This window comes from Camelus ferus, chromosome 6 (genome assembly GCF_009834535.1).
Source record: "Camelus ferus isolate YT-003-E chromosome 6, BCGSAC_Cfer_1.0, whole genome shotgun sequence".
NCBI lineage: Eukaryota > Metazoa > Chordata > Mammalia > Artiodactyla > Camelidae > Camelus > Camelus ferus.
The window spans coordinates 10,636,153-10,655,718 of NC_045701.1; the positions used below are offsets into that span (position 1 = coordinate 10,636,153).

The 19,566-nt window shown below is 36.4% G+C and overlaps 1 protein-coding gene across 1 annotated transcript in view; it reads left to right on the forward strand.

The window, feature by feature from the left end:
* ZNF280D (zinc finger protein 280D) overlaps positions 1 to 19,566 on the forward strand; it is a 248,542-nt gene that overhangs the window by 1,622 nt on the left and 227,354 nt on the right. The window lies entirely within an intron of this gene.

Consider the following 19,566-nt stretch of genomic DNA (forward strand, 5'->3'; position numbering starts at 1 on the left):
GTGGCTTTTGAAAAATAAGGAATTTGTTATCCTGTCAAATAAGAACTTTGGAGGAAGGTTGTTCTTTTACTGGTTAATCATCTAACTCCAGGATATCACTGAGGACCCAAGTAGATATCTTCTTTCGGCTGTGGCATCCTCAGATGATGGTAATCTCTCCTGCCTTCTTTCAAGGCGGCACCATGGCGTCAGCATTTCTTAGTATCAAATGCAGTCAAAGGCATATAGCAAAGAAGGGGGATGTTGTCTCCCACTTCCTTCTGTCTCTGTCTCTGTCTTTTTCATAATAAAGAAAGGGTAACCCTTTCTAGAGGGCTCTAGTAGAACTTCTAGTGTCCCACTGGGCAGACTTGTGTCACACACACATCCTAATTACTTGTAGAAAGATGCCAAACATAATCTACCCTGCATGCTAAGGAGAGAAATCACCTTCCATGAACATGCAGGAGGATATAATCCAAACAACATCAAATTCTGCCAGAAAAAAAATAGGTAAAAGTGGTTGTGGCTTAGGTCTCAAAAGATTTTTTCATTTTTCTTTTTCTCTACTGCAAAATGTTTCTGTATCTTCATCACTTCTAAATTTTTAAATCTTCCTCCATATTCTGTCTTTACTATCACAGCTGAGAGGTCATCCATCTCCATTTGAGAACCTGGCCCTCCCTGTGTCTGCCTCCCTACAATCGAGCTCTTGTTCTAGACCCTCACAGTGGTTCCTGAACCACGGGCAGTCACGTGGAGGCTATGCCACCTAGCACTCCATTAGTGGGGTTAGAGGAGATCTGAAGCCCCTTTAGTTGTCTCAGGATCTGAAAGCTGCAAGAATTAATCCAAATCCTATCAGGTTGGGGTGGGGAGGTGGGGACCACAGACAAGCTTTATTCTTTCCTTACAGGGTTCTGTACCCGGGACTTTCCTATCTAGCTCAGCAACATGTTAGCGCCATATGGTATCCTCAGCTACTTGGCTTCAGACTGCTTCCATTTTACCCTCTCCCTCCCCATTAATACCGATCTCCTGGAGGCGGGGTTCCACTGTATTTTTCCACGCCACAGCTTGCAGGAACTCTGATAATGGCTTGAACCTGAAATTTGTTCCATTTCTCTCCTATACTCATTTTCATTCATTTTTTTTCATTTAATAAGTATTAAATGTTGACTCTCTTCCAAGTATTGAGTTACGTGCTCAGGAGACGTTGTGGATTAAGTCAGAGTTCCCTGCCTTCAATGAGTTTACATTCTGGTGAGGGAAATTTTTCTCTCCAGGAGGCTTGGCAGGAAATTCTAGGTTATCTCCCAGGGACCAGAATGGAAATAAATCTTAAAAGCAAGGCCGAGTCATTAACTCTGTGCAGCGTAACTCATGTTTTAATCCTTCACAGCTACCATTAGTAGTCTAATTTATTTTGATCTTTACACAGCTCGTAACATATGACATCTTTTCACAGAGGCCATTGTTTCAGGTGATTACAGTTTCCAACAATATAAACACCATGTAGGGCAAGACACTTGTGGTGCAGCAGGCTTTATTAATAACATGCCTTGTCAAATGAACAGACTAGGCTATAGATGGATGATTACAGCACAAATGGAGGCTGTATCTGATACAAGTTTATGTATTATCAGAGTTGTTACCCTATCTCTGCTCACAGTCAGGAGCCTGCCAGATCTTATTCAGCAGAGTGGTTTGTAGATGCATTGTCAGAGATAAAAATATTTACTGTTACCTACCTTCCTTTGGCTTTATTTGCCTGAGGATGTATAGTAAAATCAAATTTTAATTTTTTTAAAAATGTTTTCAAAATTTACCTAGGTTTATTATTCTCATTTCATTTATAGTAGAAAACAGGTTCTCCAAAAACATGCAGCACTATATTAAAATCAAAACTGCTTTTATATTTTCCACTAATAGCACTTCTGCTTCAGATGGTGTCATGGGCCCTCAGTGTCTAATTTATCTTGACAGTGTCTGAAGTGGAAGTAAACTAGTTCAGACTGCAGGTCCTAAAGTATGAGTCGGAGAAGGTGGATGGAGCACAAGTGAAATGAGAGCATTTAAATGAAATATGAACTGCAGTCAATCTAAATGAATTCCCTTAACACCTCAGTCCAGGAAAAAACCTGTAAGGGTTTTAATCCTCACTCAACTCGTGACAAAGTACATTACCCTTAGCAAGTCAGTTAATTAATCTCTGTGTCTTGGTGTCCCCATTTTTACAACAGGGTTAATAAGACCTGTAGTGCACCTGCACTTGGAGTTCAGAAGAAAAGCGAATTACATTGTTTCTGAAATGTAACTGATAATTATCAATCGTCAACAGGAATTTAGTGAGCCCTGCACCTACCTATCATGATACAACCAGGGCCTAGCAAGTACCTTACATGTAAATGCTAAAGAAATTTTTGTTGCATGAATGAATGAGAAAATGAATCAAGAGCCCCCCCACTGCATATTAGGTCCTTTGCTATGGAAGACTCAAGATGCTTCCTTGCCTTTAAGGAACTAACCGCATAATGAAATAAGACATACATACATAGAAGTGTACTTTAACAATTAAGATATGAAATGCCAAATGACTATTTTAGTCCATTATCTTCAAACTAGTATTTCCAGATTCTTAGCTTCATTATGAATTCACCAAGATTGACCTGCTTGAGAATATGCATATGGTTTTGTTACATAGAAGTATTAGAGGATGTTTAATAAAAGACTTTAAAATATAGAACTGTATTTCATTAGAATAATATTCTGTAAGGAAGTGGAATCGAAATGTAAGTTCAAGGGGGAAAAGAAAGACATAGCACTGTTAAAGAAGAACTTGTTTATATTGCTTCTTTTAATATTTTTATTGAGGTACAACAGCCATATAGTAACATGTACAGGCCACCACCTAAATCAAGTTACAAGTTGTGCCCTCCCCACCGTGACCTTTCTCAGTTAATCTCCTCCTTCCCTGACTCCAGAGACAACTGTTATTTTGACTTCTTATGCTATAGAGTACTGTAGCCTGTTCTTGGAAGTTGTGTCAGCAATTATATGGTATATTCCCCTTTCGGCCAGGCTTCTTTTGTTCAACATTATGTCTGTATGACGCATTCATTGTTGCGTACATCAGAGTTCATTCTTTTTAATTGTTGCAAAATAGCTATTCTCAAAATGTGGTCTGAGAACTCCTGGAGGGGGTACCTGAGAATTTTTAGGGGGGATGTCTATGAGTCAAATTATTTTCATAATAATTTAGAGTTTTATTTATTTGCCTTTTTCAGTGCCTTGATGTTTTTATGGTGGTGCAAAAGCAGTGATGTTTAGTTTATGTCTCTCTGAAATTTCTTTGCCTGATCTAAGGACACAAATATTTTCTGTGCTATTCCTTTCTATAAATTTTGTGGTTTTAGATTTTACATTTAGGACTATGATCCATTTCAAGTTACTTTTGGCATATGGTGTGACTTTAGGATTGATAAAAAATATGGATGCCCAGTGTCAAGTTGTTACAGTGCTACTTACCAGAAAGACTGCTCTTTCTCCCTTTTCTCCATTGAATTAACTTGGCACTTTTCTCAAAACACTCCCCGACTCCCTGTGCATGCCCGCTCCCTCTCCCATTCTCTCTCTCCCCTCCCCCCGTACACACACACACACACACACACACACACACACACACACACAGTCTGTTTGGCTTTGTATTCAGTTTCATTGATCTGTATGTCCAAACTTTCACTAATACTACAGTTTGGGGAGAATTGTTATGTTAACTATTTTGAATCCTCTCATCCAGGAACATGGTATATCTCTCTTTTATTTAGATATTCTTCGGTTTCTTTCAACTATGTTTTTGTAGTTTCCAATGTAAATATCTTTTGTTAGATCTGTTATTTTATTTTTGGTGCTATTATACATGAAATGGCTTTTAAAATTTCATTTTCCAATAGTTTCCAGTTAGCATATAAAATGTATGTTTAATGTTTACTTTTATTTACAGGTTCTCTTAACTGTTTTCTGGTTCTTCTGGGATTTTTTACATTAATAATTATATAATTTGCAAATAGGGAGAGTTTTACTGCTTCCTTTTTTATCTTAATGCTATTTATTTCTTTTTCTTTCTTTCTTACAGTGACTAGGACCTCTAGTACAGTGTTGAATAGAAATACTTATAATGACATGTTTGCATTTTTCCCATTGTAAACAGTTCAGTCTTTCACCATTAATTATGTTGTAGAGGCCATTTATTCCTTTGAGGAAGTTCCATACTATTGCTGAAAGTTTTTATCAGAAACAAATGTTGGATATTGTCAAATGCTTTTTCTGTATCTATTGAAATGATCTTATGGGTTTTATCCTTTAGTCTGTTACTATAGTGAATTATATTGATTGATTTTTAAAAGTCTTAAACTAATCTCGTACTCCTGAGATAAATCCTACTTAGTCTTGACGTTTTATTCTTTTTATGTACTATTGAATTGACTTGCCAGTGTTTTATTAAGGACTTTGCCTCTATATCCATGAAGGATATTGGTCTGTAAATTTTTTATACCATCTTTGTCAGATATTGGTGTTATGCTTATTTTGGTGTATTAGTTTGCTAAATCTGCAGTAACAAAATACCACAGACTGGGTGTCTCAAACAACAGAAATTTCTTTTCTCACAGTTCTGGTGGCTAGAAGTCTAAGATCAAGTTGTTGGTAGGTTTGATTTCTCCTGCGACCTCTCTCCTTGGCATACAGGTGGTCACCTTCATTCTGGGTCCTCAGATGGCCTTTTCTGTGCAAGCATGTGCCCCTGGTGTCACTCTCTTCTTTTAGGGACAACAGTCATATTAGAGCCCCACTCTTAACAGTATCATTTTAACTTAATCACCTCTTTAAGGACCTAATTTCCAAATATGGTTATATTCTAAGCTACTGAGGTTTGGGACTTCAACATATGAATTTTCTGGGGGTCACGATTTAGCCCATAACACTTGACCGTATAAAATGAGGTGGATGATGTTCATTCCTGTCTTTTCTGAAAAACATTTGTGTAAATTTGGAATTTTCACCATTGAAACCATCTGGCTCTGGAGTTTTCTTTTGGGGAAAGTTTTTCATAACAAATTCAATTAGATGTAGGCCTACTTAGATTTTCTGCTTTTCCTTGGGTCTATTTTGGTATATTGTGTATTTTAAGAAATTTGCGTTTTTCATCTGTGTTGTTGAATTTGTTGGCATAATGTTGTTCATAGCGTTTTCTTATTATTCTTCTAATGTCTGTAGGATCTCTGTTGACAGCCTCTTTGTGTTAAACCTTTGTTTTAAACTATCATGCCTACTTTAAAGAACTTAAGAAGAAAAAATCGAAATTCATTTGGTTATTCTGGATACTTGGCTTTTCTATATAAATGTGAAAATTAATTTGTCAATTTCTACAAAAAGAATGGGATTTTGATTGACAGTGCATTGAATCTATAGACTTGTTTGGGGATAATTGCCACCTTACAATACTAAATCTTTAAATCTATGAACATGGCATATCTATTTACATCTTCTTAAATTTCTCTCATGAATATATTGCAGTTTTCAGAATACAAATTTTGTTGGATTTATTCCTAAGTATTTTATATTTTTTGAAAATTATATATTTTTTACATTTCAATTTTCAGTTGTTAATTGCATATATTTTTATGTATTGATATTATATCCTGTGAACTTGCTAAACCCCCTTTTTCATTCTAGCAAGTTTTCTGTAGATATTTCTGAAATTTTTTAGTGTATATAATTATGACATTGGTACATAAAGACAGTTTTATTTCTTCCTGCCCAGTTTATATGCTTTTTCTTTCTTTTTCTTCTCTTATTACACTGGCGACAGTGTACAGTATTGAGTAGAAGCAATGAAAGCAGATATCTTAGCCTTGTTTTCAGATTTTGAAGGGAAAACATTTAGTCTTTTATCATTAGTTATGGTATTAGAAATAAGTGTTTACTAGTCTTTTATCAGGTTGACGAAGTTCCATTTTATTCATAAGTTGCTGAGATTAGTACATGTCTTCTTAATACTCTTTGTGATGAAATAAGAGGTACACACACATAAAGGACTTCTGCTGTATATGTATGTCTTCATGACTTTTCTGTTGAGATTGGTGGTGTTACTAACAAATGTGATTTTTCTGATATACAATGAAGTGTGTCAATATTCGGAATATTTTGGTCAGCCGATATTTTAAGAAACTACCACTTATCAAGTTTTGATGTAGTATTAAAGAAAACTGTTTACAATTTTCTGAAAAGGCTATTAAAATAATCCTTCTCTTTTCCACTGTGTATCTTTGTGAGGCCAAATTTTCTTCATATACTTGAACCAAAACAACGTATTGTGACAGATTGAAAACAGAAGCAGATATTAGAATCTCGCTGTTTTCTATTAAGCCAAACTTTAAAGAGATTTGCAGAGTGTAAAATAATGCTGCTTCTTCTTACTAATATTTTTGTTTGGAAAATGCAGTCATCATAAAAGTATGATGTTAACATGTAATGGATTTATTATTGTTATTTTTAATTGTAGTAAAATATACATAACAAAATTTACCATTTAAACCATTTTTTGGTGTATAGTTAAGTGGCCTAAGGTACAGTAACATTGTTGTGCAACTGTCACCATCATTCTTTTCCAGAACTTTCTCATCTTCCCAAACTGAAACTCTTTAACATTAAACAATAGCTCTCCATTTGCCTCTCCCCCTGGCCTATGGCAATGACCATTTTATTTTCTGTCCCTATGAATTTGACTACTCTTGTTACCTCCTATAAGTAGAATCATACAATATTTTTCCTTTTGTGTCTGGTTTGTTTCACTAGCATAATATCTTTAAGGTTTGTACCTGTTGTGATTGTTATTTTAAAAATAAATTCATGCAAAATCTAAAAATCTCTGTTTTAATTTTTAATATGACAAATATTGATAGAAATGCCCAGATAGATAAAAAATTCTTTGGTATCCTCAATTAAGTTTTAAGAGTATAAAGGGATCCTGAGACCAAAAAGTTGGAGAACCACTGCTATATAATATAGTGTATGTATGTTGCTATGTACCATAATTTATTTCGCCATTCTACTGCTGAGGAACAGAAACTTGGTTTTTCTTCATCTTTTGGTCATTATGGATTAAGTTGCTGTGAATGTTCTTGTACATGTCCTGGGGAGGACCTCTATACCACTTTCTGTCTGATGTCTGTGAGTGGTATGCCTAGATCTTTGTGCCTTTTTTAAATGGATGGTGGTAGATATCAAGTCTCTATTGTATTTAAGTTCTACTGGATACATTTCAAAGAATATTGTGTAATAGGTTTATTTTGGGGAGTGGTAATTAGTTTATTTATTTATTTATTTTAATGAGGGTACCAGGGATTGAACCCAGGACCTCGTGAATGCTAAGCTCGTGCTCTACCACTGAGCTGTATCCCCTACAGATATATTTTAAATGCTAATATTTATGATATATAGGATGTTTATCCTTTGCCTTTGTTTAAACTTATGATGAAAAATTTTAGATATCAACTTAAACATGTATAAGGACATATATCATTGAAATACATTTACTTTACGAAGTAAAGAAGGAAAGTGTTTTGAAGACTACTAGATAGTAGGCTCTTTAGGAGTTCAGAAGAAGAGCAAAATGATTGAGGGTCGGGAGAGTCTCTTTCTCTCTTCCTCTTCCCCTTCCCCTTTTGCTCTTTCCCTCCTTATCCTGTCATCTGACTTATACTTATTCAACAACTGTTATTTGCCAGGCACTATGCTAGGCATTGGGGATATAACTGTGGACAAGACAGAGAAGATTTGGCTCACAGTCTTAGTGAGGGAAACAACATGAAAACAAGTAACTGAAATGACTAAAAATTGTGTTAAATATCACAAAGGGAACAAATGAGTCTTATTATAGGGGATAGTGGTGGCATTGGCTGTTATGTAGGGTAGTTACGGTGGCCCCATATTGAAGGAACTAACTGTGCTTCAGAGCCAAAAGAAGAGCATTCCAGGCAGAGTCTCATACATACTAAGAGCATTATTAACAAGGTTTTGAAGAAGAGAAAGCTTGAAGTGTTCCAAAAACTAAAAGCAGGCCACTATAATCCAATTACAGTCAGATTCTGAATCTTTATAAAAAGAAGTTACGTAGTCAATCCTTGAAGATGTCTGTCTGCAAAATACATAGTTAATATAAACTATATAATAAAGTAATAATAAAATTTAGAAAACATACTGATGTTTATCTTTGAGAAGTGATAGAAGTGAACAGGCCTCTACTTTCCCCTGAAAGCAGGAGACAAGGAAGGTTCAGGAAAAAACAAACAAGCTTACTCTATCTGCATCAGTACCATCATTGCTGTCATCCAGGCAGGAGAATCAGCCCCTTGAGGGAGAGACTGTATCTTGCTAATTTTTGTGTCTCCAGTGCCCAGCAATGTGCTTGATCTAAAGAGATGTTTAATCCACGTGTGTCTAAAGAGAGAGAGAAAAAAGAGGTAACATTTATTTCTAACCTCTGTGCTGGAGTCAATTAAACAAAATTAAAAGGCAAGTAGAATGCAGGGGGAAAAATACAGCATGTGTAACAAACTATAGGTTGATGTGCTTAATAGATTTTTTAAATTACCATATTTGCTAAAAGCATATTCTGAAGTAAGAAAGATAGTGTGATTAAGGCAAATTAGGGATAGGGTGGGTGCTTTAGTTGGCCAGGGGAAGTCAGAATGAGAGAAAGAGACAGAGAGATGGAGAGACAGAGAGACAGAGACTGAAACAGAGAGAGGGAATAAATGAATGCAAATGGGGGTATCATGGATCTGTGATGTCTGTGAAGCTCATTCCCAATTTGGTACCCCTAAATTTAAACTTCAGTTGTTTCCATAGCATGTTTATTCTCTTTTTCTGGTCTCATACTGAGGGTGAAAGTATTAATGGAAGAGACATTTCCCTCCTAAACTGTCCAGCTACAGAGAGAATGCAAAGGCTTGAGTAACCTGTTAATTGATGACTCTCTGAAGTGCATACTATTTTAAAAAAAAACTTTGTCAGAACATGTATTGACACACAAGTATATTGTATGTATTTATTACGTAATATACTCTTCTTAATTTTGAGGAGGAAATGAAGTAATTTTTGCGTTAAGTGATTTTTCCAGTTTTAACCAAGCTAATTTCAGACAGGTTCATTTGTTCAACAAAACTGGGGACCTAGTATGTGCCACTGGTCCAGGGGTAGGAGATACAGCAGGGGTGAATAAAATAGGCAGAGTCTGTGACTTTATAAAGCTTTTATTCTACATGGGAGTGAAGTAGGACAGGCAAGAAACAGGCCAGGAAATAATTCATATAGCATAATGTCACGTAGCGATAACTATTGGGAAGAAACAGAGCAAGGAAAGGAGCTCAGTTAATGTGTGCTCAGTGTTGGGAGAAACTCGGTGATGGGTCGAGCTCATTTCCAGCCAAGAACATCTCTGCTGTGGGGACCCTGACCCAATCCATCCTCACAGTTCCCAGGCTGATTTTCATTTAATCGATGTTCAGGCAAAATGGAAAATTTCAGGGCAAAACCTGGAAATCAAATGGTAATATAGATGGTATAAATGCCTGGAAATAAAAATGTCTCAAATGTCATCACTTCCCGCCTGTGCTTTCCAATTTGCTGACAAGCCAATAGCTGAAGTGAAAAAGGGACGGCACAGCACCAAGTGCTTTATTATAACAATGAGATAGTCGGTGTGAAGGAGAAGAAGATACTGTCTAATAAATAAGACTTGAAAAAAGCAGCCTTCAGAGGACTAGAGCTAGTACTGGCGTTAAACTGATTTTGTTTATATTTGTCCTTTTGAAAACTTCCTTACCAAGATCGTCAATGACGAACTATTACTGAAGTCAATGGCTAATTCTTTCTCCAAAGCTTCCATGTAGTTTAACCCAAAGCACTCTCACCTCGCCTTCCTTCCCCTCCTCTGTCCTTCCTCTCCTCTCCATTCTCTATCCAGATTTTATGTAATCTCCTCCAGAGCCATCACCATCTATACATTGATGACCTTAATTTTATTCAACCTTATTTTCTCTCTTGAGCTCTTATGCTACTATATCTGCTTACTTGATTTTTCTACTTGTATGTCTAATAGGTATTTCAAAGTAAGCATAGTTAAAATAGAAAACTTGATTTCCATCTGCCTTCTTCAGTTCCCAAATATGGACCTTCCTAAATCTTTTCCATCTTAATAAATTGTACTTCTGTCATTTATCCAATTGCTTGGTACAAATATCTTGATTTCTCACTTTAGTTCATAACCCACATTCAATCCATAAGTAAGTTTTACTGGCTCTTACTCCACATTATATCTGCAACCAGCCATTTCTCATCATCTCTACTTCTGTAGCCCTGGCTAAAAGATGTCATTACATCCTTCCTGGTCTGCTGCGAGAGCATCCTAACTCTTCTCCCTTCCCAGTGCATGTGAGCCAAGGCTGCTGGGCTTAGCGGGAGTTGAGGTCCTGTTGTGAACATGAAGCTTAGAGTACATGGTGTCTGCATTGGAAGGACTGTGCTGGGGAGATCACTGGACATGGGCTGGATCTGCGAAGTTGCTGAGGGACTGTGAGCAGTTGGAGCAGAGCCTGAAGTCCCTTCCCACAGACTTGCACCACTGACAGATGGTGCATCAGGAACTAGAAAAAGCAGTATGCACCAATCAGGAACCGGGAAGAGAAGCCCTGTTCCTTCTGCGATGTTCAACCCCATATCCCCTCCCGCCCACCACATTCTCTACAGATAAAGTTTAACATAATGCTGGTTGTAAGGGAGAAAGGTTCCTGAAGGGTGAATTTAGAGCCGAGAGGCAAGAAATTGGTCATTGGCACAATATCTTTCAAAATAATAAATAAATTCTAGCTGTCTTCACAAATCACCTCAGTATAAGACTTTCTTTCTGGGATTATTCATAAATTATTTATGGAATTGAAAGCTGAATTTAGAATATACAGTTTCCATGTCTTTGTTCCCATTCTTATGTGAAGTTTCTTCTATGAATATCATCGATAAAATAAATAAAAAATCCATCAGTATATGCCAGAATCGGAAAAAAGATGTCTAGGCACCAAACACCTGGGTCCCTGGGGCCACATATAGCAAATGCTTGGGCAGAGGGCTGAGCATGGACAGCAGTGCTTGATGGCTAAGTGAGTTAATCAAATGCCTTTTTCAAACTGATATTCTCCAAGGGATGAATCTGAATACTTTACTTTGGGATCACCCTTTAAAAGCAGAACTAGCCTGTGAACCCAGATTAGTTCATCATGATAGAAAGCAAAAAACAAGTCTCTAAGGGTTATGCTAGGGGAAGGTAAGGTTTGAGGAAAGATTTAGGATGGGAAGCATTGTGGACTGATTATTTGTGTCCCTCCAAAATTCACATGCTGAAGCCCGAACTCCCGGTGTGTTTGTACTCAGAGATGGGGACTCTAAGGAAGTAAGTACAGTTATATGAGGTCAGAAGGGTGGGGTTCTGATCTGATAGGATTAGTGTCCATATAGAAGAGATACCAGGGAACAGCTCTCCACCCTCTACCCCCACCCCATGCACTCACCCAAGAAAGGTCATGTGAGCAACCGAAGGGGAGAGCTCTCACCAGACACGAACCCTATGGGCATCTTGCTCTCGGACTTCCAATCTCCAGAACTGTGAGAAAATAAATGTCTGACATTTAAGCTACCCAGTCCATGTTATTTTGTGATGACAGCTCTATCAAACTAGTACAGGAGGTAAGAGTAAAAGGCACTATCTGAAAAAGGCAAGCTAGGGGGTGGGGGCCACAGACAGGCAAGAAGCAGCATGAGTTTTCAGGATACTTGTGCATTTTAGGGGTAGGGGAAGAGTCATGGTAAAAGAAGAGAGTGGAGGAATAGCAAAAAAAATTTCTTTCACTATGTTCCCGTTTTGCTTAAAACTAGCCTTTTTAACCAATGGAGGGAAATGGGAAGAGGGTGTACCCAAAACATATTAACACCATCACACTATTCTACTTAGCTTTAGAATTATGTTTTTACTTTCATCTGAATATGTCTATAGCAGTTTTATTTTTCTTTTTCCTCTTTATTGAAGTATAGTCTGTTTACAACACTGTGTCAATTTCTGGTGTACAGCATAATGTTTCAGTCATACGTATATATACCTATATTCGTTTTCATATTCTTTTTCATTATAGGTTACTACAAGATACTATAGTTCCCTGTTCTATACAGTAGAAACTTGTTTATCTATTTTATATATAGTTGTTAGTATCTACAAGTCTCAAACTCCTATTTTATTCCTTTCCCCACTGGCAATCATAAGTTTGTTTTCTATGTCTGTGAATCTGCTTTTGTTTTGTAAATAAATCATTTGTGTCTGTTTTTTAGGTTCCACATATGAGTGCTATCATATGGTATTTTTCTTTCTCTTTCTGGCTTACTTCACTTAGAATGACAATCTCTAGGTCCATCCATGTTGCTGAAAATGTATTATTTTACTATTTTTATGGCTGAGTAGTATTCCATTTTATAAATATACCCAGTCCTCTGTCAATGGACATTTAGGTTGTTTCCTTGTCTTGGCTATTGTAAATAGTGCTGCTGTGAACATTGATGTACATGTGTCTTTTCAAATTAGAGTTCCCTCCAGATATATGCCTAGGAGTGGGATTGCTGGATCATATGGTAAGTCTATTTTTAGTTTTTTAAGGAATCTCCATACTATTTTCCATAATGGCTGCACCACCTTTAACAAAAATTAATTAATTATTATTGCAGTATAGTTAAAATATTACATAAGTTTGAGGTGTACAATACAGTGACACTATATTGTTACACTCCATTTATAGTTGTTATAAAATACTGGCTGTATTCCATGTGTTGTACAGTATATCCTTGTAGCTTGTTGATTTTATACACAGTAGTCTGTACCTCTTAAGCCCCTTTCCCTATCCCCTTCCCCCTCCTAATTGGAAACTACTAGTTTGTTCTCTATACCTGTGAGTCTTTCTTTTTTCTTATATTCACTAGTTTGTTTTTTTAAAAAAAAATATTTATAGCAGTTTTCAAAGTAAATATCATAAAGGCTTAACTCAGGAGAAGTCAAGAAACTTGTTTTCATTCTATGTAGATCATGAGCTCTAAGACCTTCTTTCAGTCATTAAGCTTCTCCTATATAGAAATGGAACTTCAACTGCCCACTGGCTTCTCAGTAAAGAGGAAGGTGGAAAATCATTTGAGTTTAAAAAGATTGCTCTGCAGAAAAACTCAACATGAAATGTAGAGATACCCATAAGGTTGTGAAGTAGGTGATTTAGGGATAAACTCTCAGGAGTATTCTGATAGGGAGCCAGCACGTGCTCAGTAAAGGACTGAATGATCGAATGTGGTATAAAATAAATAAAGCATTAAAATAATTAAACTTTGCCCCAAATCTCTCTTTTCCATGTATGGCTTTCTTAGAGATATCCTCACTGCACCTCTTTGTGAGTGACCAGCTCAGTAATGCACCCTTAATTAACTTCATTTCCCTCCTTTTCTGCCTCATTTGCTTATTTCCTCACTCTCAATGTCCTCAGATTACAAACCATCCAATAATGTGCTAGTCCTCAAATTTGTTCAGGGTCTGTTTTCTAGACAATCTAAGCTAAGAAAGTACTCAAAACAGTATCAAAATGAATGCTTAACAAGATATTTTATAAACAAATTAAGAGCCAAAACTTGTTGCAGATACAGAAATGTGAATAATTAGCCTTTGGTAAAACTAAGAAATCTTGGCAATAAAAAGCCCTAAAATTGAAATTTAAAAAAATCAGCATTTATGACATTGACATTTTTGGAAAATACTTCCTTTAGTATAGAATATTCATTACTCGGGATTTGTCTGATGTTTCCTCATGTTTAGATTCAAATTACACATATCTGGCCAGAATATTACATAATGATATTTTGTCTTTCTTAGGGTGTCGTACATTATGTCCAGAATATCACTGTATTAATGGTATTAATTTTGATCATCTGGTTAAGGTTGTTATCCTTGTTTTAGAGTTGCACTTAAATATCTGTATTTTTCCATGTATAACCTCGTCATAACTTGACAGCATTGTAACACTGTAAGAGGCTTTATTACTGTCTCATGCTCCAACCCCTTACAACTACCACCTAAAATGTAAGCACCACAGAGTCAAGGATTATTGCCTCTTTTATTTACTGATATATGGTACAGTGCTTAGCACATATTTACTGAATGAATGAATAAAAAGATAGTTCTGATTAGTAAAAGTGTCAAATGACACAATTTGTTATAGTAAAAGTCCTTTATGACAAAATGTTTTTACAGCCATGCTAATTCAGCAGTTCAGGGTTACAGGATACAAGACAGGATAGGAAATATATGATTGAGAAACATTTAAACCCTCTTCCCTGCCCCACCCCATTTTAGTCAATATATTAAACCAAAACTACCCATTATAAAACTGATTTAGGATGCACTGCAAATTTCCCTTATCACTCTCTGGAAGTAATACTAATGGAAATGAAATGGCTAAAACGTGAGTAGAAGGAGGAGGTATGAAAAGAAGAGAAGGACTGTTGCATGGACACGTCTAGATTTTACTCACCAGCGCTGAACTGGATCGTAGACAGACAGGCCTCACTTTGCATAGTTCTGACATGCACAATGTCTGGTTACCATGGTTTAGTTAAATAACCCAGTCCTCCACCATCACCGTTCACATTTCAGTTACCACAGTTCATTTCAGTTCAGTCATTGCATCAAATACAAAGTTTGTTGCTAGCTCTTCAGTCCACAAATCACCATGTAAATAACAGATACACTGATTGGTGACCAATCATGTCACTTGTTTCAGTCTGTCAGTGATTGGTCACTCTGCATCTGTTATTCAGTTCACATATATAGAGAGCAAAAGTATGTAGTTGTATTACCATCCTGTTGCCCAGTGATAAATCCACGTGACATTTTACAAAAATGGATAATCAGAAGAGAGAATTGGTGAAAAGAGATGACTGTACAGCAAATAACCTATAGTGACATTGCTGGAAGTGAAATTTGTATCAAACATAAATAGAATTATAGAATAGATAGCTGACAGTGGGAATGTTGACACTGTCAGCATTTGAGAGGCTCTAGATACGCTGCCAGCGGAACTCAGTGAAGGCAAACTTATCAACATAAAAAAGGAAAGTGGTTGTGACAAAAAGGATGAAGATGTTCCAGAAGTAATACAGGCCAAAAACCCTCCACATTAAAGGTACTTTGGGAACCATTTCCCAATATGAATGTGCAAAGGATAAAATGTTGAAAGTTGATCCAGTCTTAGGAAGGAGTGTGACAATTTACTAGGGCATAGGAGAGATCCTCGCTCCCCATGTAATATCAACAAGAAGGCAAGCAGTGTTCAAACTACTCTTGATATATTTTTGACAAATAAAACACTTTAATTCTCAATGGTTCTAGTGCCTTAAATTCCAAAATACTGAGTAAACAATAGCTTTACTATTTTTTCCTGTTCTCTATATATGTGCAACTGATAAGAGTTTTAACGTTTTGATAACAATTTAAAGGTCATGAAACAATCGTAATTTTCTCATTGATTATTCAAATCACTTTGTATAGTTTCAGCTTGCATACTCATTTTATAGTTCTGTACTGTCATGCAAAATAAAGATTGCCTTTATTTCATTCAAGGTATAGTGCAAGTTAAATGCTCAGAAATGAAAAACAGAATGTTCTTTCCATAGTCATGATCTGAAGAGAATTAAGAACCACTGACTGGAAATGATAAGCTATAGATGTTAGCCTCTCTCTTGGATTAATCTATATTTCTATCTTGTATTTCCAAGTGACTTCTGGGTGTTCCACCAGCACCTCACAGACAATGCATCCAAAGTTGAACTTCCTCATAAACCTGACACCTACCCAAAAGCCCCAACCAACTTTATTCTCTGTAATAGGGACTCAGTCAGGATCAGTTTCAATGGCTAATAACAGAGACTTGAAATAATAGTATCTTAAATAAGATTAAGATTTATTTTTCTAACAAAATAAAACTCCGGAATTAGTCAGCTGAGGGCTAAAATGCTGACTCACCAATTATCAAGAATCCTTTTTTTTTCTTTTACAATCCTTACTACAAAGTGTCTATCTTCAGGTTACCTCATAGGTCACAAACTGGTTGGTACTCCCACCATCACATTTCTGGCAGGAAGAAGGAAGGTAAAGAAAAAGTGCTGCCACCCTGCTAAGTCAGTGTACCTAAGTACCTTCCCTAAAGAGAATTTTCATGGATGCTACTTGCATAGATGTCTGCTTATGTTTTAAGTCATTATGTCTTACTAGACAAAATTGGTAGAGTGGATACTAGATAATTAGTGGTCTTTATCAGACATCATAATGATTCTACCATTCACCTGGTCATCAAGCCAGAAATCTAGACTCTTCTGTCTCTCTCACTGCCCATATGCAAGGTTAGTTTATTATGCTTCCTAAATTTCTTTCAAATTCAAAACTCCACTTTTTTCTTTAAAGCTCCATTGCCTAAAATAGTGCATGATACCCACTATTGTTTATAAATGTTCGTGGAATGCTAATTGAGTGGCTGCTTTTCATACAACTTGGGGGGAGTTATCTCAGTGAACTTTAAATTGGGGTCTTCAAATAATATTCAAAGACTATTCCTATTTATTATAAAGTGTAATTCCTGGAATTCTTTAGGTCACAAAGTACTTTCCTATTCTCTAACACTAGTGGGATTTGAATTAGTTATTCAACTTTAATAGTATGGAACACAGGCAAACATACTCCCCTCTCTAGTATTTAATTTTTCTTTCTTTTCTTACTTTGTTAGTAATTTGTTTCTGTGCTCTCCTCTAAGAGACCTCTGAGACATTACTCAGCATGCCCACCGCACATGCATGTACACACACACACACACACACACACACACACAATGATGGCCTCAAAAATCTTGTTCCTTAGCTAGTGAAAATGTCAAATATCTCAGTGGCAGGTATGAAAAACAGTAAGCCTGTCCCTGCTGAGCCACCTGCTGAATACTCCATATGCCAGGTGCTAATTTTAGAGAAAGAAAGGAAAGTTTAAAAATGTATTCTCTTCTCACAGCTCCACGAGAGCCTTTTTTCCTTTTCTTCTCAAGCAGCTGCAGCAAAAGCTTACATGAATGCAAAATGCAAGCAGTTTTAGAAACAAAGCATAATTTAAAAGAATTCACCATATGACTTAAGCAAATAAACTTACTAGGTTAAGCTTATTGTTCTGGAGAGAATAAATAGTGCGACTGGCCTTGGACTGATGGATTTCACTGGAATAGAGCAGGGCTGACAAATTGGGATAAAATATTTGGCAATTGTTCTTCATCTTAAGACAAATGACCAGTGTATTTTAAAGTCTACCCTGAGTGGGTGGCCAGGCCTGCATCCTACCGCTTGTAGCCAAGAAACATTTCTTGACTTTGATAAGTTGCCCCCATTTGATTAGGTTTTGACAAAACAATGTACATTGCAGATCATTTTCAAAATATTTTTGTCTCTCCAATTCCTGACATTCTGGTATAAAGGAGGACCTCTGTAAGCTCTGAACATGCTTGGAAAATGCGTTGTTTTGACAAGCTGGAGAATAGACTATTTGCCAGCAGTCTGCAGGCCAGATCTTTAATAGTGGTCATATTGCAAATGCTACTTTATCTTTACCTATAAAATTTTCCTTTGTAGCTCTAAATATTTCAATTGCTCAAATAGTGTATTTTAACCCAGCACACTGGGATGGGACAGCGGGAGCAAATACACAAATTGTTGCAATTTCTTATTACATTTGAAGTCATAATTTCATTAAGTTGGGTTTTCAAATTACAATTTCATATAAAGTTGAAGTAGTTTCAACAAGAATATGACTCTGTATGATAAATTGGATGTGCAGAAGTTTGAGTATTCAGAAGCTATGAAACAAGGAATCAATTAGATATACAAAGGCTAAGGATTCACTTTAGAAATACTTCGGGCCTCCTGTGCTGTGTATTAGTAACTCTGCCCCACTCCCAACTCCCATTTCCTTTGGTTGTAGAGGCTCTTGTGACTGCTTCTCTAAATTAGACTGTTCCTTTAAAAAAAATATCAGTGCTTCTGTGATGTTTACCCATCTCCTCCTAACATGTCCATTTACTCATTCTAAAAACCAGAAGTTTCCACAAAGTGCTAGCTGATCAATTAAGAATTATCGTTTATTTCTCTGGTATTCGTGCTAACTGTAAGTGTAATCCTAGACATTTTAATTTCAATTTTGGGGCTTATTTGGGAGAATTTTTGTTATTTTGTCAGAATTATATTTGGATCTTATTTTTTCTTTATTCTTAAATCTGATTTTATGATTGAAGACAGAGGGTCTTCGTAAAGGACTGCTTTTCCCCATAAAAATATTTATTTTAGCAAGGACAAATAAAGATTTAAATGAGAAGAGCCTCCACTTGATCTTCAACTGATAGTCACAATTTTGCAAAGCAAAGGAGCCGGTCAGCTCTAACTCTCCCACCTCACATCTTCCCACTTACTGCTGTGTGGTGTTGGACTGGTAATTTAACATCTCCCGGCCTCAATTCCCTTCTCTGTGAAATGTGGAGAGTAATAGTACCTACTCCTACAATAGCTGGGAGGATTAAAAGAGTTAATGTGTACAAAGTGCTATGAACCATACCTAGCACATGGTAAATGTTCAAAAAATTTTAGCTATTGTTATTTTTTCACTCTTACCTCTATGTAGGTACTTTTTTCTCTTCTTTCTACTTTTCTTTCTCCTTCCCCTCTCTCCTTATAAGGGAACAAGTTATTTCCAACCATTCTAGGAGATTAAGAAGTGTGATCTGGAGCTGTAGTTACAGTCTAGTTCTTTTTATAAACCAAAATGGTTGAATCCCAAGGAAAAGAAAAGTCTCCAAAGACTGCTGTATTGCACAACTCCAGGAGGCGACATCTACCCTGTAGTCAGAGCAACCGCTGTCCCTGAAACTGTGCACTTGACAATCCGTGCAGCCACACATGGTAGCTCTGAAGCCCACCATTCAGTCACTTTAACTTTTCTCTTTTCCTCACTTTTTTTGGGCGGGGAGGGGAGGTAAGTAATTTTATTTATTTGTCTGTTTGCTTGCTTATTAATTAATTAATGGAGGTACTGGGGATTGAACCCAGGACCCTGTGCATGCTAAGCATTCACTCTACCTCTGAACTATACCCTCCCCCACCTTCCTCACTTTTTTTTTATTGTGTTCTTCTTCATATATATGTAAGTATGTATATTCACTAGATAAACACAATTAAAGCTTTACACATTCATTCCCCTACAGAAGTCTTTTTTTCTTCTTTCCAAAGGTTTTGACATGCAAATGGGAGTTGTATGTGTTTGAGTGCATAGGAGATTATATTCATACCTACGTGAAGTATTAATAGTGATAGGAGAACATAAGTGAGAATATAAAGAATAAATTATATTTACTAGGATTAAAAAAGCTCACA